Raw genomic sequence first — 23,078 nt, 5'->3', positions numbered from 1 at the left:
TTTTTCTTTAATGCTTTTTAAATGACTTAAGCTTTAACAAAATATATATTTATTGAGTTTGCTATTTTATGGAATGCTAGAATTAAAATATGGTTTTTCTAAATGAATAATTATCAGTTATACATTTAGAAATTTAGTATTTTTTTCTAGAAATGTTTTGTTTTGTTCTGTATTTCCACCATTTATTAGAAGATTGGCCCAAGAAGAGAATGACTATTTTATTTCCAACAAGTGAGATTTGTTAGAATATTGACTTTTCTAAATCAGTGAAAGGTTTTTGCTGTGTTTGCTATTAAACAGTAAAGGGGTAGTCATAAATTTTATATAGTATTTATCATTTTTATATTTTTAAAACGTGTTTAAAAACAAGTCGTAACAGAGATCAAGTTTAACAGAGATCACTTCTGTTTTAACTCAGTGGATTAGGAACCCTGAAACTGGGAAACTAGCACATGGAGGGGGTCCTAGGCTGTTATTCCCCTGGGAAGGGGGTCTTTTGGCAGAAGTGAAATGCTCTTTCCAACACGCCCTGAGCATTCTTGTGTGTGTCTTTTGGGCACGTAGGAGGGGAATTGGGAGGTCCTAGGGACATTGTCCTCCAAATATTCCCACCTACGGTATATGAGAGTTCTAGTTGCTCCATATCTTGGTTTTATTTTGCCAGAATTCAAAGTTTTTAGCCTCTCCGATGGGTATGACATAGTACCCTGTTGTTAGTTTAATTTGCCTAGCTCTGATCTTAAAATGCTGAGATTGAATATTTTTTCAAATGCTCTTCTGAAAATTACTTGCTCATGTCTTTGCCAATTAAAAAAATTGGATTGTCTTGTTTATTGAGCTCTTCACAAACCCTAGATATTAAGGTCTGTGTTGGTTATACGTATTATGAATATTTTTTTCCTGGTCTGTGAATTTTCTGCACTTTTTCAGTTGTCTCCCTTGATGAACGAACATCATTGAGCTTATCAGTGTTTCATAGTTGTATCTTTTATCCTGAAGTATATTTCCTTCTACTTTGATGTCATGAAGATACTTGTCTATTTTCCTCAAAAGTTTTACTTTTCACATTTAGGTCTCTAGCCCACTGTGTGTAGTGGAAGGTGGTGGTCCCCTACTTATGTATGTACACATGTAGTGCCTGTTCCGTCACATACAAAGTTTTCATACGGGAGTAGTTCTGTTTCTGGGCTGTAGTTCTGCTCTGCTGGTCTTTGTTTTTTCCTGCTTCAGTTACACTTTCAGTAAGTCTTGATCTCTGTTTGGGAAAAGCCCTTTGCCTTGGTGGTGTTTCTCAAAAATTTCTTGGCTATTTTTGGCTCCTTTTTCTTTCATAATTCAGAATTAGTTTCATAGACATAACAAATACACAACACATTTTTTCAGGAATTTGTCCATTTCATCTAAGGTTTTAGATTTACTGAGAAAAATTATTATTATTTTTGTATTCTTTCCCCCTGACACTTCTTATTCTTCTGGATTTGTAGTTATTCTTATATTTTTATTATCTTTCTTTTCACTTTCCTTTTTTCTCGATCAATCTTGCCATAGGTTTGTCTATTTTTATTAATTTTTTTTTTTTTAAGAACCAGCTTTTGGTTTTGTGGAGTATTACTGTCTTTATTTTCTATTTCATTTATTCCTGCTCTTTTTAAGTTATTGGTATGACTTGGAATTTTATTGGATGTGGGGCAGACAGGGCTGAATGAAGGATTACTCCATGGTTTCCACTGTAGGGACGAAGTGGATGGTAGTGTTTAAGGGTTGAAGTGAAAATAGTTGGAATCAGTTCGTGGGGAAGTCATTGAGTTCACTTTTGTATAGCAAGCTTGCAGTGGAGATGCTTAGAGGAGAAGCTGGACCTGAAGTAGTCATTTCGGTATTTGCTTATTGATAGAGATAGTCAGTGGAGAAGAGTGGGAAGAGGGAAAGACAAAATGCTTGTAGGTCAGTGGGAAGCCTTCCTGGCACAGCAATACCATCACCATCCCTATTTCCATTTAGTTTAAAAACCTCTGTACTTCCAAGAATAGTTGTGCGTACATTTGCAGTAATGTACTAATATTTGCAGATTCCACAAATATTTCTACATGTTTATTTCCACAAACGCCCCTATGTCACATCTCAGAGCCCCATTTCTTCCCAGTCTGGATCCTGACCTCGGAATAGCAGTCTCAGCAGAACTGATGATCTGCTACCCCGACAGTTAGTCTTGGGCCCAATCTTTGGCCCTTTCTGCTGACTGCAGACGATGAAAGGAGCCTCCTTAACTTTTCATGTGACCTCAGATCACTCTCAGTTTTCATCCCCTACCATTCGCTGACGACCCCAGCAACAGCTGATTCCATAGTTCTTGCAAGTCACTACTTCCCATCAGCCTCTCATCAGGTGGGATTACTCCACCTGCCAGTAAATTTCTTTCAGCTGGTATTACATCCCACTGCATGACTAGTGAAAGTTTTAACCATCGCACTATTACTCATGCGAGGGGCTGTCTGTGCTTCACCTGTCGCCTGTGATCCAGGTGCAGAATCCCATCTTTGAGACTGCTTTCTGGACCACTCCTACTGGCAACTGACATTGGCCAAATTCTTCAGAAAACAGACTCTGAGATCTGCATGCGTGGCCTTTTTTTTTTTTTCTGTATAATGCTTTTGGGAACAACACCTGGGAGGAAGCAGGATGGTCAGTGGAGGTACTTAATTGCAGTGTGGTTGCAGCAGAGGCTTCAGCCAATCCCACGGGAACATTCCAGGGCTGGACTGGCCCTTCGGGATGGTCCCAGGTTGATGGAGGAGTCTGGACCTTTGTATGACCGTCTATGGAGGCAGCTGCCTCGAGAGGAGCTCAGGTGTGAGCCCTCAGCAGCCGTCACTCCTGCAGCTCGAGGGACCAGCTCCTGACCTGGAGGGTGACCTGGAGGCTTTTAGACTCTCTTCTTCCCAGTGCATGCATTTCATACCACTGATATTAATTAGTTAATTGTGTGGTTTAACTCTTTTCTTTACCTACTGCTTTTTTGTTTTTTCCTCTGCTAGTTCTGCTTGCTGCTGAGAGAGGTGTTTTAAAACCTCCAACTCTTGATTGTAGAATTGTGTGGGGTTGTTTTCCTTCTAGTTTTATCAATTTTTTGCTTAATAGATTCAGGCTATGTTATTCAAATATAGGATTGTTGTGCCTTGTTGAATTGTACCTTTCATTTTTATAAGATATTCCTCCTTTTAATAATGCTTTTTGTCTTTAAAAGCTACTTTGTCTAATCTAAATAGAGTTTCACCAGCTTTCTTTTTGGCCATTGTCACGTAGTATTTCTTTTTCATTCTTCTAATAAATCTTTTTGTGTTCTACTGTATATGACGTATCTTACAGACAATTCAGAATTTGTGAGTGTCTGGTCTGATCAGTTTTGTCTTATAATTGGAGCTAATAGTTCATTCATTTACATTTAAGTGCCATTACTGAAATATTTGGATTTAAGCCTATCATTTTATTATTTATTTTCTACTCTTCCAGCTGGTCTTTGTTGCTCTTTTGCCTTCTTTCTTGCCTGCTTTGTCAATCATTCCATTGTTGTTTTTGCTGTTTCACCCCTGCCCCATTACCTTGCTAATTATACTCTTTCAGTGCTCTGTTGAAGAATGCCAGGGAGATTTCAATGCATCTCTGACCTCTTAGAGTCAGCATTAAATTAGAACTTTTATCACTTCATGAGCAGTGCATTGCTTCTTTTTATAGATATTAGTTTTCTGGTGAAATTCTCTGTATTTTCAACTAATTTACAGAGCATATTAATCATTATTTTAAGGTTTTTTTCTGATGATTCTAAAATCTGTTTCACTTTTGGGACTGTTTCTGTTATCCACTCCCCACCCCCTTTTTTTTTAGGTTGTATGTCTGGTTTCTTGGCCAGCCTGGTGATTTTTATTGCACAGCAGATCATAGAGGCCCTGAATGGTGTCACCTTCTCCAGAAAGGATTTGGTTTTCTTCTGGAAGGCGGTCACCTTTCACCTTGATCCGTGGAGGTTGGTCTGTCCCAGGTCTTGACTGCTGCCTCGGGTGCTCACCTAGACCTCTGCCCCATAGCAGTCTCTGAACTCCAGCTTTGTCACCCCAGCACCTCGATTCTGCCAAAATCGCTTGTTTGGCTTCTTAAGCTGTCAGCAACTGCTTTCTCTTTGGGTTTTTGGATTATTTGTGATGCTAGACTTACTGGCTGCCTTCCCTCAATTTTGTACTTGTTCATGTTGAATTGTTGCGATCCATAGAATTTTTGATAGCGATTCTTGCGGTCTCTGATGCACAGGCTATGTTTTATTGTTTATAATTTTATTAATTTGTGGGCTTTTTAGTGGGAGAGGATTGTATTTGCATTCATTGTGGTGAGGAGGGAACAACAGAAGTGTCAATTGAATTAGTGAGTCCCCCCAGAATTAACCCCATAGGGTGTATCTGATTTAGTGTCGTTAGGATAGCCACAAAATAGTTCAGTCTTACTTTAGCTTAAATTTCATGGGCCTGTATCCTATTTTATCTCATTGATTCATTTCATACACTTGATAAACCCAGAGTATGTAGTGCAGTACTCAATGGGAATGGCAGGCTCCAAGTTTAGCAGAGATGGTTTCACATAAAAAGGGCCAATGAAATATCTCCTGGGTCCCAGATTTTCACTGGGCCAAAATGTGACAACCACTGCTTCACATCAAGGGTGGGCAGACTATGGCCTGTGGCCAAATATGGCCCTGACCCATGTTCTGAATAAAGTTATATGCGAGCACAGCTGCTCCCCTCCTCCGTATGTGTTCCACGGTGGCTCTGCCATTAGGGTCGGCTGGCTGCAGCAGACACTGTATGGCCTGTGAAGCTGGAAATGTTTGCTCTGTGACCCTTTGCTGAATGAGTTGGCTGATCCCTGCTTTAGATTGTCAAACTTCAGTGACTGAATCCTTTTATAGAATCCATCATTAATATGCTAAGAAATTGGCCACCGCTTAAAAAAAAGGCTGTTCTCTCTCTCTTCTTGCCTGCTGTTCTTCCTTGATTTTTAGAATTGCTTCTGCTCCCGTCTCTGCTCTCTCTGGACCCTCACCCTGTTGATCATCTGCTGGGAGAAGGCAGGTGACAGAGGTGGGTGGGGTTTCTGCCCCAGGGACGTGCAGACCTTGAGGAAGCAGCAGGGCTGGGAGGTGCGCCTTCCCTCTCAGGGGCCACAACGGGGGACACTTGAAGGTCACGTTTAAGCTTTGTTTCAGAATGCAGCAGGTACTGAAACTGGGTGAGACACAGACTGGTTCAGTCATCAGAATTGGGGAGCCTTTTGTTCAGCAGGGCTTTTAATGACCTGTGTGGCCGTCACAGAGAGCACTGTAGTTTAGATTTAGCACCGAGCTAAAATGTCACGTCTGAGGACACTTGATGACAATCGTTCCTCTGAGGGCATCTAGTCTGCTGACTCTTTTTGGCTGAACGTAAAAAGTCAGAGGTACTTTAGCCACGTCTCTTTCCAGAACAGAAATAACTCAGATGTGGCCGCGGCAGCACTGGAGCTCCACATTTGTTACACTGGCTTAGGGGCTGGGTGTTCGCAGGCGTCAGTCATCATGTTCAAGTTTTAGTGCCGTCGTAGGCGTTGTCAGGAATATGAACAAATGTGGCCCAGCCTTTGTTCACACGGAGGGCTGGCTGGGCGCCCTTGTCACTTGGCGTCCCCTGCCAGCCACGGGAAAGGTGCTGAAATCCAGCGTGGAAACTCAGTGCTTGAGAAGGTTTTATTTTTGGGTTGGAAGCAGATGACTCCCGCACCTGTGGAGCGCTGCGTGCACAGCCTCACAGGCAGGCGGAGCGCCCCCCTCGCTCTCCTCCCCTGTCCCGGTGCCATGTCACCAGGACAGTCTCGCCGGGAGTCGAGGTGGCTCGGGGGCCCAAGGGGAGCCACAGCCTCCGCGATCTCCCTCTTATCTCATGTGACTCTCGTGTCAGGGAGGAGGGGGATTAAGGAAAAGAATAGAAAAAAAAATTTGTTGGGAAACAATCTTCCTGCCACTTCTGTTTTTAAGCTAGAATCAACACATTTGAATTACAAATGCTTTTAGAAGAAAATAATGTATTTAGTATGAAGTTTTCATGAATTCTTACATGGCATTTATAACCATTTCTCTCCCCACCATTAATTTCCCAAGTCTGTTTAGAATCTCAGTGATTGTAATTATTGTGTAAAGTTGAAGGGGGTTGAAATAGATGACACCTCACACCCGCATGGATGTTGAAACGCCCGAGCGCTCTCTGGAGCGTCAGGTGATTACAGTTCACGTTTGCCCAGGGCCGCGCCTCTCAAGCCTGGTCCCTGAAACCGTCTTCCTGGAGCATCAGTTACACTTGTGGATTATTTGGGGGGAAAATGTTTCGTATAATGAAGAGGAGAACAAAAACTTCTCATCTTTTAACAGAAGCAATTAACTTAGGGGTGAATTTCTCGCTGACCTGGCTTGAGGCCAGTTCCCCCAGGTCCCAGGGCTGGGCCCCTCCTCCGGCTCCTGGAAGAGTTTGAGAAGCAGCGTGTTACACACACGTCAGAACTCAGTTTCTTTCCTCTCCGGGGGGAGCAAGAATATCTCTCTGTGGGGACGTTCCATCTCTGCCAAAGGAAAGGATGATTCGGTGTTGACTTGGCCACTCTTAACGGCCTTTGGAGGCTGAAAGCCCTGTTCAGTGAATGGAGACCGTGGGGGAGAAGTGAGGACCATCACGCTTCTGAGAGCACGTCCTCATCAGGACAGTCCTGCGGCAGAAATAATGACAACCCCCCCCCCGCCCCCCCCCCCCACACACACACTGCCCCTGTGCCCAAAACAGGGCTGCCGGTGACAAGAGCTCAGAAGAAGTGGCGTTCGTTTCATCTGCAGCCTGGACAGTGCCCGAGGTTGACTCACTGCACTTCCTTTGGGTTCCCTCCCTCCTTCCTTTTCTTCCTTCCTGTTTTCTTTTATAGATCCTTTCCTTTTCAAAGATCCTTTTCAGGAAAGTAGCAGTGTTTGCACCTTGATGATACAATAGAGAGCTCTGAAGGTGAGAGCATATCTTAACACTTACTTGTTGCTGTGCTGAGACCTTACTTGGCATGTGTCTGAACTGGAAGATAGTAAGATGCTTGATGGTTCTTCAAGTTCAATAGCTTAGATCTATATATTTGTTATTTTAAAAATCAAACTCAGAGGGCTTCCCTGGTGGTGCAGTAGTTGGGAATCCGCCTGCCAATGCAGGAGACATGGGTTCGAGCCCTGGTCCAGGAGGATCCCACATGCTGCGGAGCAGCTAAGCCCGAGAGCCACAACTGCTGAGCCTGCGCTCTAGAGCCCGTGAGCCACAACTGCTGAGGCCTGCACGCCTAGAGCCCGTGTGCCAGAACAAGAGAAGCCACCGCACTGAGAAGCCCACAACGAAGAGTAGCCCCTGGTCGCCGCAACTAGAGAAAGCCAGCGTGCAGCAACGAAGACCCAACGCGGCCAAAAATAAATAATAAATAAATAAATAAAAATCAAACTCAGATATTTCATTTATATATATTGTCTGAAATAACTTCCAAACATGGTAATTTAGGGAATAAGTCAGATTACATACGGATTTGAAACTAATGGATAATCTGTTTTAAACCAGGAGGAGGGGAGATATTCAGAAGAGACTTCTGTGTTGCTGAGAGATGTTTGTGTTCCTTCTAATTTCCCTTTTAAAAAAAAATAACATATAATAATAACATGCTAACAACAGAAATCCATCAGAGAGAGTCTCGAGCTCCTGCTGCGGCTGCCCCTCCCCTACTCCTCCTTCTTTCAGGTCACCAGTCAGTGTCCTGGAGTAAAAACCCCACTGCTTCTTTCTTTTGGGGTCCAGCTTAGACTCAGAAAGATGTTGAGTGTGAGCTGCTTTCGTCTTCTCTGCCTGCCTCTGAAGCAGCGCTGTTAGTGGGCCCAGCACAGTGGCAGATTTGGTGGCCAGAGTGCTCGTCAGCACAGCCGCAGTGACGCTCCTGGACACAAGGGCGAAGCAGGAAATAGACTGGCCCACTTCCTTATTAAGTTCTAATGCTGCGTAGTTTGCAAACTGAGTTGTGCACCATCATCATATGTGTACCTGTTTATGTATTTATTCTTTTGTACCCTGTTTTTAGGTTTCACATATAAGGGATATCATATGATATTTCTCTTTCTCTGTCTGACTTACTTCACTCAGTATGACAATCTCTAGGTCCATCCATGCTGCTGCAAATGGCGTTATTTTGTTCTTTTTTATGGCTGAGTAATATTCCATTGTGTGTGTGTGTGTGTGTGTGTGTGTGTGTGTGTGTGTGTATGTATACACATCTTCTTTATTTATTCCTCTGTCGACGAACATTTAGGTTGCTTCCGTGTCTTGGCTGTTGTAAATAGTGCTGCTATGAACATAGGGGTGCATGTTGCTGCAAATGGCGTTATTTTGTTCTTTTTTATGGCTGAGTAATATTCCATTGTGTGTGTGTGTGTGTGTGTGTGTGTGTGTGTGTGTGTGTATACAGTACATCATCTTTATTTATTCCTCTGTCGACTGACATTTAGGTTGCTTCCGTGTCTTGGCTGTTGTAAATAGTGCTGCTATGAACATAGGGGTGCATGTGTCTTTTCGAATTATGGTTTTCTCCAGATATATCCCAGCAACTATACGCCAATAAAATGGATAACCTAGAAGAAATGGTATGCATTTATTCTTTAATGGAGAGATGCCGGTCCCACTCCAGACCTGTTCAGTCAGAATCAGGGGGCAGGAATCTGGGCGGGGAGCCCAAGCAGCTAAATAACAACAAGAACAACTCCGCAGGTGACCTGATAGCCAACCAGGGTCGCAAACTACTGATTCATGGGCTGCACTCAAGATTAATTTTGTTCAGAATGATGTATTTGAAAATACCTCTTACTTTGGTTTAAACAACTATTTGCTGTGGAAGAAACATATTAATGCATAATTAAGAAATGAAGGAAATGTATTTACTCACAGCCTACATTGCACACTTTTTGACTTCCTCCTGTGTATCCTTGGTCTTGGATTTGAGTTAATCCTTTCCCCTACTGAATGGTGGTACGCGAAGCCTGTTTCTTACTAGGTTTGCTGAACTAGGCAAAGAGTAAGAGCAAGTAAAAAGATAAGTAAAAAGACGGCTCACTGGAGCATTTCTTTTCCTTAAGAGACATTAAAAAAATTTTTTTTAATGTTAGGAATATGAAACACCGAAGTTTCTAGGAAGAAGAAACTTTATTCTTTCAGGTTTGATATATTTATTCAGAGGGTGATTCAACTACAGAATGAAGCATTTTTAGCATTATGAAATCCAATGTTTTAAAATCTTTTTCCTTGCAATTCGATTACTAATTTATAATCCTGAAGAAATTGTTTCATCTAAAGTTGTTCATGCGTTCAGGTCTTTTGCATGATGTCTGATGTGATCGGTAATAAAGGTTGCAATGTAGTAGTAGCTATGATCACAATCCTCTAAAATAATATTTTATAATGGGTTTAGGGGAAAGAAGGAGGGAGGGAAGAGAGTAAAAATTTGAGGACTTAGTAAGTGACATGTATTATCATCTTATTTACAAGCATAGAATTTTGAATTTGCTAACAACAAATCGAAACTTATCCTAGATAATACTTTTAAAGACGTCAGCTTTTTGGCATTTTTGAGTTCTAACAGCATGACCTACTGGCTTTTGCAGTTGAAGGTTAAAAACGTAACTTTAGTATCAGAATTAAATAATAAGGCAGAATCAAAATATTAGGTCACAGGCAATTTGTATTAATTAAATTCATTGGGAAGTGAGTTATGGTAAAGCCACAACACTGATTTCAGTAACTCAGTGGATATGGGAAGTGATTTCCTGACATGTGCTCATTTAGTTTTTGGGTCGTTGGTCCCTTGATTAATCTAAGGATTCTGTTTCACGTGCTACAAGCTTTTGCATCTAAGATGCTTATATCTTATACATGGATGTATATATTAAGGAGGAAGATAAGATTGAACCAGCAGGTGTCAGCAAGAACCATAATAAAACCATCAGTCCTGATTATCTCAACCTTTGTTTTGTTACTTTTCAGTGATGCTTTAACATAAAACAACATTAAAGTGATTTTTCAGTAGACACTTATCTGCCTTGTAATGTAGAACCCTTCTTTCAGATGTTTTAGAGAACATGTCTGAAGTGTAACAACAGCTTTAAAAAGATTTAGTTCAAAGAAAGTGTTGTTTGCCAAATGCTGTGAACTTTTCTTCATTTCACTCTCTTGAAAAAATTCACCATAAATTATTCCATATCAAAAAAGTTTATATTTAACAGTTTAAATATTTCTCTGGCTATCTGTGTTCTACTTTTTTCAATACACCACTCCTATTGACTAGTCAACAACCATATGCATTTTATAGGAATAGGAATTCATAAACAACTCTCCTCGTACTGGGTTTAATCGTTCAATGAAAATACAGCATTTACGTTCTCTCAGCATCCAATTACTTATTTTATTTTAGACCAATTCTAAGTCATTGAATTGTCAGGGGACGGTAATGTCTACATTTCCACAAAATTAAAAGGTTCAATACATTTCTCAATGTGCCATAATTTTTATTAGAAATTCTATCTCTTATTTCCTTCTTCCTCACATGATGACTTGACAAAAATACAAATACAAAAGGCAAACATGATACCATCTTTTGTGATGATTTTATTAGAGTAAACAAAAGAAGAATGAGTAAGGAGAACCTCACTGAGACCTCAAGGAGGTGTGTGGGAAGCAGGATGATTTCAGGTACTTTTCGTTTTCTTATTATCATACCAAATAAAGACCTTCTATTTTACAAGCATCCTTATTAAAATCTAACGTTACCTGAGCAATCCCATTCCTAGATATTTACCCATGTGAAGTGAAAACTTACATGTGAACCTGTATGCAGATACTTATAGTGGCTTTATTTGTAATTGTCCCAAACTGGAAAACAATGCAAATGTACGTTAATTGGAGAGTGGATAAACAAGCAGTGATACTTCCATTATGGGCTGATGGAACTGTTCTAATTTTGATTCTGGTGGTAGTTACAAGACTAAATTTGTCAAAATGTATGGAAATTGAACAGGAAAATGGCAAGTTTTCTGTATATAAATTATACCATAATAAAAAGAAGTGCTAAAATAAATTTTGGACAAGATAAGTAGACTAGAAGAATGAAGATAAGGCTAATTTGTACTTTCCTTTTTCCAGACATTGTAATAGGAACCTTAACATGCTTTATCTCCATTTAACCTTCTTTTATATGTTGGTTTTCATGTATTCAATTCTAGATTTATTTGTAACTCTACAGTCACTTTTATCTATTGGTTCATGCCGATAATACTTACTTAAATGTCTGCCATTGCCTTTATTTATGATTCCTTCCTGCATCTTCCACCTTCTGTCTGAGAGCATTTTCATTCTGTCTTTTCTCTCTGCTGATTTTTGTTCATGTGGTCTTATTTGCTAGAGTGCCTAGTTATTTTTTATTATGCATTGGAGATTATATGTGTAAAATTGTTTGTAGCAGTAATTTGAAACCTAAGATATTCTCTTTCTCCAGAGTGTATGTTCATGTGTTTCTGCCAGGTACCTGGGGGTTTTAGCTATCAGAGATGACCTCAATCCAGTTTCAGGATTTCAGATGATTTAGTATTGTGAAGGTGTGTTTACCAGGGTTAAGGCTTTCAAGGTCCCAACCCAAATTGTGGGGCTGTTCGCCACAGCCCCTTGTTGAGACGTGGACTACACTTTCTCTAGTCCCAAGAGGCTGGAAGTGCTGTACAGCCTCTCGGCATCATAACTGCCCCTCCACAGGCAGTGCAAAAAATGCCCAGATATTAGACCCACTTCTCCTTGGTTTCCTTCATCCCTCAGACACTGGTCCTTTAATTCTTCCCTATTTCCACAGCTCCGTGATGCATTCAAGCAGATTGAAAAATATTTCTTTTGTGTAACTAACTGCCCTCAGAGGGGAGGGTTGGTCTGAATTATCCTTTTGCTATTATGGAAGCTACGTTTGCCTGTACTGTTTTTAATACCCATACATGTATACAAATGTGCTTTTCTTAAAAATAATTTTATTCTATTAGGCAACTTCCTGTTTTTGATTTAAAATATTATGAAATCATGCTAGAATCATAGATGACTATATATTTGCTATATGTTTAACTCTGTGCCAGCCACCATGGGGATGCATAAAACAGATAATTTTCTACCCTTACTTGGCTGATATTTTGGCAAGATAGTTAGCTTAAACAAATCACGACTCAATTATCTACTTGTTACTGATAAGAACAGTATACTTTGAGTACATATAACATGGAAATTTGTCTCCAAATCTTGCTTTTTCACTTCACATTATACTGGGTACATCTTTAAATATCATTACAATTTTTAATAAACATTTGGTCAGTCTAGGGTTCTGTTTTGTATGTTTACTGTAATTTATTTAGACATTTTCATATTGTTGGACCATTATGTTGTTCCTAGTTTTCCTTTATGATAAATGCTTTTTAATAAACATTCTTGTATATAATCCAAAATTCACTCACTGATTTATTTCTTTAGGATAGAGTTGTGGGATTGAGAGTCTTGAGTAAAAGTGTATGAATGATTATTAATGTTTATTGCCATATTGCTTTCTAGAAAGGTTATTACACGTATGTAAGCATTATGTATAATTTTTAAATATGTGTCATTTTGAAAGGTTATCAGGTGTATACTATTTCATTGTTGCTTAAATTTGTATTCTTTATCAGTGATATTGAGCATTTTTTATATTTATTTCTAATGTACATTTCTTTGTGCCTATAACTATTAACAAAAATAAGGCAGAACATTCTGCTTTATGAATGAAACTGTAGCGCTAGATTTAAACTAGAATTAGGTCTTCTACTGCTTCTTTTCCAGTGCTATAATTTTATTATTTTATACTTGGATTGCCATTTTTAACTTGTTCCTTTGTTGAGAATATTTTTTAAAAATTTCTGTAATGAGTAGCAGGAAGTAGCTTCCGGAGTCTTTAATAATATAGAAAAGTATGTGTTAGATAAGGAACGATATAGTTGATCATTGTTTATCTGAAATCTCTTGAGATTGGTATGTACATAGTTCAATATTTAGGATTTAGTACTGTGTCAAAACTGGTTGTTGAGAAACTGGATAGAATGATGAAATTATCAAAATATATGTTTGGGAACAGAAAGAGAAAGATTTTTAATGAATAGAATCTATACATACCCATTGTTAGTTGAATTGCATTTACTTTAAGCTTTAAGTTAGAAGTTTAATTGAAAGATTGCAAGATTGACTGACCTTTAAGTCTTTATTGTTAAGTAATTTTTGTTGCAGAATGAAGGAAATATTTTTCTTTAGCTAAGCATTCTTTAATATTGACTATAATTAAATTTTTTTATTTAATGGCTAGTTATAACTTTTTTGACCAAAATCACGATCACAAATAAAATGCACAAAATGATTTTCTTACAAATATCAATGCATATTTAAGTCTCATCTTTATTATTCTGTCATATGTTTAGTACTGTACTTTATAATTGACCAAAAAATCAGGTTACTGTTTTGAAATGTATGATTTTAAGGCAGTTTCTGTAAGAAATAATTAATTCATTGAGGATGTCTATAGACACAGAATAAAGCTCATTTTGTTGAAGATTTTGGCCAAGGTGAACATATTAACTGAGGTTATTCAATTCAAGTAATATTCAGAAAAAAAGTATAAATTTAGCATGATTTAATTTGCTTATAACTACCTCAGGGCTTTGTATTTTATAAGTTTATTAAAATATGGGAACTAGGAAAGGTATTGTTTTCATTTAAGGAATGGTGCTGTAAATGCTGTTTCAGTGTTCAAATTAAGATGGCTATCTAATACCTTGTCACTGAGGGCTATGTTATTATCGTTTATAGTATATATAGTATTTTGTATTTTACTTAATAATTTTCTTACCAGGGTCATGTGAATTATGAATTAGTCCACTGACAGACACAATTGCTTATAAATAAGTACTTTGTCACTGAGTTAGCTTTTATATCTGAAATTCAGATTCTTAATTTTGTAGTTTTCTTTTCTGCAAAATATGTGACTACACACAAGAATTGTTTTACTTTAATGTGTACTGAGATTGTGGATATATATGAAAATATTTGGAGTATTTAAATATCCATTCATGATAAAAAATTTCAACAAAGTTGGTATAGAGGAAACATACCTCAACATAATAAAGGCCATAATGACAAACCCACAGCTAACTTCATACTCAGTGGTGAAAAGCTGAAAGCTTTTCCTCTAAGATCAAAGACAAGACAATGCCCAGTCCTGCCATTTGTATTTAACATAATTTTGAAAATCCTAGCCACTGCTATCAGACAAGACAAAGAAATAGCATCCAAATTGGAAGGAAAGAAGTAATACTGCCATTGTTTGCAGATGACATGATACTATATATAGAAAACCCTAAAGTCTCTACCAAAAAATTATTAGAACTAATCAATGAATTTAGTAAAGTTGCAGGATACAAGATTAATATACAGAAGTCTATTGCATTTCTGTACACTTAATAATGAAACTATCTTTAGATCAGAAAGAGAAATCAAGAAAACAATCCCATTTACAGTTGCATCAAAAAGAATAAAATACCTAGGAATAAATTTAAGCAGGTGAAAGATCTGTACTTGAAAAACTGTAAGATATTGATAAAAGAAATTGAAGATGATACAAATAAATGGGAAGATACATCATATTCATGGATTGGAAGAATTAATATTGTTAAAATGTCCATACTACCCAAAGTGATCTACAGATTTAATTCAATCCTATATAAAATACCCATGACATTTTTCATAGAACTAGAACAAATAATTTTAAAATTTTCTGTGGAACCACAGAAGACCCCCAAATAGCCAAAGCATTCTTGAGAAAGAAACACAAAGCTGGAAGTATCATGCTTTCTGACTTCAGACTGTGCTACAAAGCTACAGAAATCAAAACAGTATGGAACCGGCACAGAAACACACACATAGATCAATGGAATAGAATAGAAAGCCCAGAAATAAACCCATGCTCATATGGTCAATTAGTCTATGACAAAGGAGACAAGAATGCACAATGGGGGAAAGACAGTCTCTTTAATAAGTGGTGTTACAAAAACTGGACAGCTACATATAAATGAATGACATTAGAAAACTTTCTCACACAATATACAAAAATAAACTCAAAATAGATTAAAAACTTAAATGTAAGGCCTGAAAACATGAAACTCTTAGAAGAAAGCAGAGGCAGTGCATTCTTTGACATTGGTCTTGGCAGTATATTTTTTGATCTGTCTCCTTAGACAAGGGAAACAAAAGCTAAAATAAATGGAACCTAATCAAATTTAAAAGCTTTTGCATGGAGAAGGAAATCATCAACAAAATGAAAAGACAGCCTACTGAATGGAAGCAAATATATGCAAATGATACGTTTGGTAAGAGGTTAATCTCCAAAATATATAAAGAACTCATACAACTCAATATAAAAAAAAAATCCAATTAAAAAAATGGGCAGGAGAACTGAATAGACAGAGAAGACATACAGATGGCCAACAGGCACATGAAAAGATACTCAATATCATTAATTATTGGGGAAATGCCAATCAAAATCACAATGAGATATCACCTCACACCTGTCAGAATAGGTGTCATCAAAAAGACAAGAAATAACACAGGTTGGAGAGGATGTGGAGTAAAGGGAACCCTCGTGCATTGCTGGTGGGAATGTAAATTGGTCACTATGGAAAATAGTATGGAGCTTCCTCAAAAAATTAAAAATAGAACTACCATATGATCCAGCAATTCAACTGCTAGGTATTTATCCAAAGGAAATGAAAACACTCATTTGAAAAGATGTATGTTCCCAAGTGTTCATAGCATTATTTAAAATAGTGAAGACATGGAAACAACCTAAGTTTCCATAACAAATGAATGGATAATGAAGGTGTGGCATATATACACAATAAAATATTAATGAGCCATAAAAACAGAATGAAATTTTACCATTTGTAACAACACGGATGTACAGAGAAAGACAACATGTAGACAGAGAAAGACAAATACTGTAGGTTTTCACTTGTATGTGGAATCTAAAAAAGAAAACAAACGAACCAATATAACAAAGCAGAAACAGACTCACAAACACAGAAAACAAACTAATAGTTAACCAGAGGGGAGAGGGGTGGGAGAGGGGGAGATAGGTAAAGGGAACAACTACTAGGTAAAAAATAAGTAAGTTACAAGGATGCAATGTACAGCAGAGGCACTGTAGTCAATATTTTATAATAACTTTGCATGGAGTATATTCTATAAAAATATCAAATTACTGTGTTGTATGCCCGAAACTAATATAATACTGTAAGTCAATTATACTTCCATTTTAAAAAAGAGAACTGTTTTCAAACACATTGAAGAGCTTTAGCTAATAAAAATAATCGATATGAGAATTACAGGACAGTGTATTGAATTCCCCTTTCCTAAAGATTCTACTTGGCAAAATGTGGCTGTTATGAACTTTTTATATATGGCCTTTCTCCTAATAACTCACAGTTAGGTTTTTCTGTATCATTTTCATCCTGTACCCTGCTCTTCCTAACACCCACCCTATTTTGGTTTCTTCTCTATCAGTCTAGTTTGGATGGTGCTACTACTGTGCCCTGTGTCCTCCAAGCTAATGATGACTTCTGGAGTTGTCTTTAACTTTCTAATCAGTCAGAAGTCCTACACGTCTAAACATAAGCCACTGTAAAATCTGTCCTCTGTTCCTGATTTTCCATTCATTCAGCAGATGTTTATTGGGTGCCCGTTATGTGCCAGGTTCTTGCTGGGGGAGTACAGCAGGGAACAAAATGATAAGGTCCTGCCTTTATGTTACCTGCCTTACAGCAGAGGAGATAAACAATAAACAAGTTTAAAAATGAACAAGATAATTATAAATTGCTATAATTGCTCCATAGGAATGAAAGGGTGATGATATGAAAGGTAAACAGGGAGGGCTGGGTCCTACTTTGGAGAGGATTGTTAAGGTAGGGACAGCGTAGAAAGGCCCTGAAGCCAGGAAAGACTTAGAGGGTTTCAAGAGCAGAGGGGTTTTCATGTTGATGGCAGGTCATTAGTGGGAGAGACTAGGATGACCTGATGTGGGAGAGGGAGGCAAGAGATGCTCTACAGGGCCCTCCTGTATTTGGCAAGGAGTTGGGATTTTAGTCCAAGAGTAATGGGAGTGTCATGAAGTGACTTGTGTTTTTAAAATATTGGGGTGGCCAAAAAGTTCGTTCGGGTTTTCCTGTAAGATCGGAAATACCACTGTGAAGAGAATGGTGGAAGAAGAGAGAACACTTCCTAGGCTATGAGAGTAATCTCTGGCGGAGATATAATGACACCTTATAGGGTTGTATTAGTGGCAGTAGAGAAGCATGGACAGATTTGAGATTTATTTTGGAAATAGAACAAATGGCACTTTCTGGTGTGTTGGAATGGGGAGCAGGGAGGTGAGGGGGAGGGAAGAATCACAGACGAATTCTAGGTTTTTGACTGGACCAGAGCTTCTGAAAGTGTGGTCTTTCGACTTCTGGGGATGGTGAGGGTCGGGGGTTGGGTGGGCTCCTTGAGGTTCATTCATGTGGTCTGCAAGAGCAAATGATTTTTGTAATATTAAGACATTATTTGTAAAAGCACTGATGCCTTAGCTTGAATCAGTGCAGCAATACCAAACTACTAGTCTCTGTCTTCTCTACCCATATGGAATAGTACTAAAAAGTATGAGTTTCATTTTAAAGTGTACTTGATGAAGCAGTTAAAGAGTATTATTTTTATCACATTTCAACCTTTGAGTACAAGTCCCTTAATATGTGCAATGAAATGGGAAGTAGACTTTAAGCGCCATGGCAGCAAATCAAAGTTGTCTTGAGAAAAACCTCTCTTCAGGTGTTGGAGGAGCAGCCTGACAGCTACTGTTTTCATGGGACACCGTTTTCTCTTGAAACAGCAACTGACATTCAAACCTAGGTGTTTTGTAGACATTTTCTTGAAAATTAAGTGCCTGTCATTTAAGGGAAATCAAGTGACGTTGTTTGTTACTAATGATAAAATTCCAACTTTTAAAGTGAAAGTTGGAATTTTGGAAAAATTATATTCGTCACCCTGTCCTTGGCATCTTCCTGGTATTTAAAGACTTCTGATGAGATTAGTGGTGATATTAATGAATGTGTTTTTGAATATTGTATAATGAAATGGTCAACATTTATAGAGGATCTGAGTAACTAAGGGAACTAAAATTTTCCAGATGACCAGTGCATGATGTTACAAAATCATGCATGAGTAAAAGATCTATTTAGAGGGCAAGAGAGACCATTGGATTTTCACATTACAGAGTACAAAAGTTCATTGGTGAGTTTTGACAGTCCACATTGCAGTTAACCTTTATGAATCTGCCACTTGTCAAGTTTGGTGTTAGTACTAAAGAAGAGTATCCAAGACAGGAATAAAGACGCAGACCTACTGGAGAACGGACTTGAGGATATGGGGAGGGGGAAGGGTGAGCTGTGACAGGGCGAGAGAGAGTCATGGACATATACACACTAACAAACGTAGTAAGGTAGATAGCTAGTGGGAAGCAGCCGCATGGCACAGGGATATTGGCTCGGTGCTTTGCGACAGCCTGGAGGGGTGGGATAGGGAGGGTGGGAGGGAGGGAGACGTAAGAGGGAAGACATATGGGAACATATGTATATGTATAACTGATTCACTTTGTTATAAAGCAGAAACTAACACACCATTGTAAAACAATTATACCCCAATAAAGATGTTAAAAAATAAATAAAAAAATAAAGAATAGGAAAAAAAAAAGAGTATCCACAGGGATATCCACAGTGGGTATTAAAACACTCTATTTTCCAACTATACATCTGTGTAAGACCAGATTTTTAAAAATATACTTTAGCCAAAACAACATATCTCAACAAACTGAATGTAGAAGACAGACATTAAAGAAATTTACAAAATGTAAAACAATGTTTCTCTTCTAATTTTTGAAAAGTTAACTATTTTTCATAAAAATATGTTATTTATAAGCATGTAGTGATTGCTTTTATTTGTAAATGAATTAGTATGTATTTTAAACATTTCTCAGTTTTAATTTCTAATGTGGGAAATATTGATAGCCATGATCCACATGAACAAAAGGTCTTTGGGGTTCTCAGATAAAGAGGTCCTGAGACCCAAAAGTTTAAGAAGTTTGGGCTTGACCTACTGAGTAGATGGTGATACATGTAAAGAGATAAAGAAGATTAGAGAAGCTTGCCTTTTTTTTTTTTTTTTTTGAAGAATGGGAGATGGAATCTTCTATTCAGGAATTGTGAAGATATCAGGTAGTCATTTGGATATTGGTGTTTGTGGCTCAGAGCTCAGAACAGATGCGTGTAGTAGACAGAAATTTCAGAGTAATCATACATGGTTAGTAATCAAAGTCATGGGACTGGATGGGTTGACTTGAGAGAATGTAGATTTAAAAAAAATAAAGATTCAAGTCATAGAGCACTCCAACATAAATGTTGGATAGCAAAAGGAACTTAGAAAAAGTAGCTATAATGTGGGAGAAAATCCAGGAGAATGTGGGACACAGAACGTTTCCAGAAAGTGAGATAGTTGTGTTGAAAGCTGGTTGAGGTGAAGTAAGAGACCTTGGTGAGGGCCCTTATCATCTCTTGTCTGGACTGCTGCAGTAGCTTCTTGACTGGTCTTGCTTGTGGTTGTGAGCCCCTCTACTCTGTCACAGAGCAAGAAAGGTTGTATTTCAAAAAATGAACTTCCCTCTCTTAGCTTCTTGAAACCCAGCATTAGCTCTCTGATACCAGCTGGATAAAGTAAATATCATAACAGCTTTCTCATGAGCGGACAGCTGTCTATGTTGTTAGCCTAACCTTCTGATATTAACTCCCCCCAGCTATCTCTCACCACCTGCCAACTTTAATTTTACTTATAAGATGTTGTGCTCTGCTTTTGGGTATTTTGATGTGTCCTTTCCTTTTCCCAGGTTTCCTCTCTTCATTGCCTCGTCTAAACCTTGTGAACTTCTCTTCCTTATTGAAAACCCGATTCAGGCAGCACCTTCTTTGGGCAGCCTTTTTTTATTGAAGATTGGTTGACAAATTTGTTGAATTTGATCATAATTTTACTCACCATTGATTTTAGACTTATTAAACTCTAGCAATTATTATTTGATGTTTTTATGACAGAGATACATTTATTCATTCATTAAATAAATATTTGCTCAGCACTCATTTTGTGCCAAGCATTGACCTAAGAACTGGGGGTACAGCCGTGGATGACACAGATCCTGTATCATGGAAATTATAATCTAGAAGACTGAATGCATGTTTAACATATTTATACATTAAATGTGTTTTTATTTCATTTGTGAGGAGATTAGTGGAAAGAGATAATACATAAATATATTTGGCCTTTGGAAATATGATGATATTAAATCAGTATACAAACATTGATATATTCTTATTCTGTAAAAGCATTAAGAATCCAGTGACACATGGAACCGCGTTAGATATTATGCAAAGAAAATTTTGTTGCGTTATTATTCATTGTATTACTAAGCTTATGTGCGACATGAGTATTTCATACAGAGTTTTATTTCTAAGCAGAGGCTCTTTGACCTCTGTCTGGGATACTGTAGAAGTGATTTCCCTGTTATGCAGATTGTTAGATTAAATCACTTCTAAGTTTCCTTTGATTTTTATGTTCTTTTTTGTGTTTTTTTGTTGTTGTTTTACTTTGGCTTCTTTTCTTCATAATTTTATTTGCTTAGACATTGTCACACATCAGGAGGTGTGATGAAACCCACTTTGTTATAATCTAGCATAACATTTCTCATAGTGTCTTCTCTTCTTAGGATTGGTCAAGCTGTGGGATATTAAAATATGTTACACAAAGAAAGCATTTTGTGCTTAAATAAGTTAAATATAAATGAAGTTGTTTTTTTTAACTGCAGGCCTGCTTGGGTCCTTTAGTAATATTTAGCTAATATTTACTATGATTTTCTAAGAGAGGTTCATATAGCGAGTAGTATTTCACAGAGGTCTTTGACCAGGAAACCTTTTTTTTATGAAGTGTCTTGGGAAACTATCTGTGGGACACTAGATGTGAAATGTTGATTTTAATGATTTAGATTTCTTTTTTTTTAAATTTAAGTCTTTATTCAGATGTTGTCTTGCTTAAAATGTAACAAAAAAAATGAAAATTTCTTGGTGTTCTGAAATGTGCAGTTTTGAGCAATAATCTGTCCTGCACTAGAATAATAGCAGTTAAGTTGTAAGATACCATTTTGGATGTGTAGTTGGTTTGTAATAGCTTTTCTTTTCCTAAGCTGGAGAAACTGTTTAATTTATACTGCCTTTTGCAAAAGTGTCCTTGTTGCTTATACACATTTTAAATAACCAATGTTGCCTTAATGTGTAGCCTTAAAGCATTGTCTGTTGATTGTTTAATGATTCAGATTTCACACTAAAATGTATTCTAATTCGTTACTGGGATTCTCTTTCTCCTTCCCCCTCCTCACTCCTCAAATCCAACACTATATAAAATTGAATCCAAAAATACATAAGTAGGATTATATATCATGACTAAATGGGGTCCATCCCAGAAATGAATACTGGCTTAGTGTTCACCAAAATGAATGTTCAAAATTTAAAATAAATGAACCACCAAAATTCAACATTTTAACAATTTAAAACATGTATAATCAGCTCAGACACAGAGGAAGAATTTGACAGAAATCTAACATCTATTCTTTATAAAATCTTTCAGCAAAGTAAGGATAGAAGGGCACTAGCTCAACCTGATAAATTAAGGGCATTTATGAAAAATGTACACCTTACATTATACTTAATGGTAAATGGCTGAATGCTTTCCTCCTCAGATAGGAATAAGAAAATGATGTCTCTGCTTCTATTCATTGTACTGGAGGTTCTAGCCATTGCAATAAGGCAAGAAACTACAAAAAATCTACTTGAACCAATAAGAGAGTTTAACAAGTTTGCAAGATAAAAGGTCAATATACAGAAATCAGTTGTAGTTCTGTATGCTATCAGAACAGTGAAATAAAAAACACCTACTATTAACAATAGTATCAAAAAATATAATATACTTAGGAAATAACCTGAAAAAACATGTGAAAGGCCAGTATTGAAACTGAAAACCATTACTGAAAGAAATTAAACCTAAAATAAATGAGATATCCTGTATTCATGGGTCTGAAGACCCAATATTATTAAATGTCAGTTTTCTCCAAATTGATCTATAGGGTTCATGTACTTGTAATCAAAATCTCAATAGACTTTTTTTTTAAAATAGAAACAAACAGGCTGGTTCTAAAATTTATATTAAAATCATATATGTGATTAAGCATGTAACAAGACTTTATAATAAACCTACACCATACACTGCTATATTATATATATGTGTGCAGTCATTTGATACATGATGAAAATGATATAGTAGCACTGTAATGGGGTGTGGGGTAAAGGACAGTCTTTGCAGTATATGATTTGAAATCAGTTGGATAGCCATATGGAAAAACAAACTAAATATTGACTTCACCATATATTGTACAAGACTTTAATTCCAGATCAATTGCAAATTTAGATATGAAAGCCAAAGCAATAAAGCTTACATTGAAAGATAATGTATGAGAATTTAGAGTAGGGAAATAATTCTTAAATTATTAAGCATTTTGTACACAGAAGCATTAACCATAAAGGAAAAGATTGATCAATTAGAACATATTAAATTTATGAATTTCTGTTCATAAGTTAATTAAAAGATGCCATTGGGAAGGTTTTCTATAAGATGGTAAAAAATATTTGCAATACAAATAACCCATGTCTAGAATATTTTTATTGCTTTTTAAAGGGTATAATGAAGTGAAAATGTGTTTTAATTTCTGTCTGTTGATCCTAT

General features: G+C 37.2%; 1 protein-coding gene across 20 annotated transcripts in view; it reads left to right on the top strand.

Annotated features, from left to right (window-relative positions):
• Window positions 1-23,078, top strand: part of NEK7 (NIMA related kinase 7) — a 153,112-nt gene that overhangs the window by 30,072 nt on the left and 99,962 nt on the right. The window contains exon 1 of one of the 20 annotated variants that reach the window (XM_073800084.1): window positions 10,798-10,820. The exons of the other annotated variants lie outside the window; for them this stretch is intronic. The gene's annotated coding sequence lies outside the window, so the exon portion shown is untranslated. Of the gene's footprint in view, window positions 1-10,797; window positions 10,821-23,078 lie in introns of those variants that run through there. 20 annotated transcript variants of the gene reach the window in all.

The sequence above is a fragment of the Tursiops truncatus genome, chromosome 1, assembly GCF_011762595.2.
Source record: "Tursiops truncatus isolate mTurTru1 chromosome 1, mTurTru1.mat.Y, whole genome shotgun sequence".
NCBI lineage: Eukaryota > Metazoa > Chordata > Mammalia > Artiodactyla > Delphinidae > Tursiops > Tursiops truncatus.
This window is presented reverse-complemented; position numbering and strand designations above follow the sequence as displayed.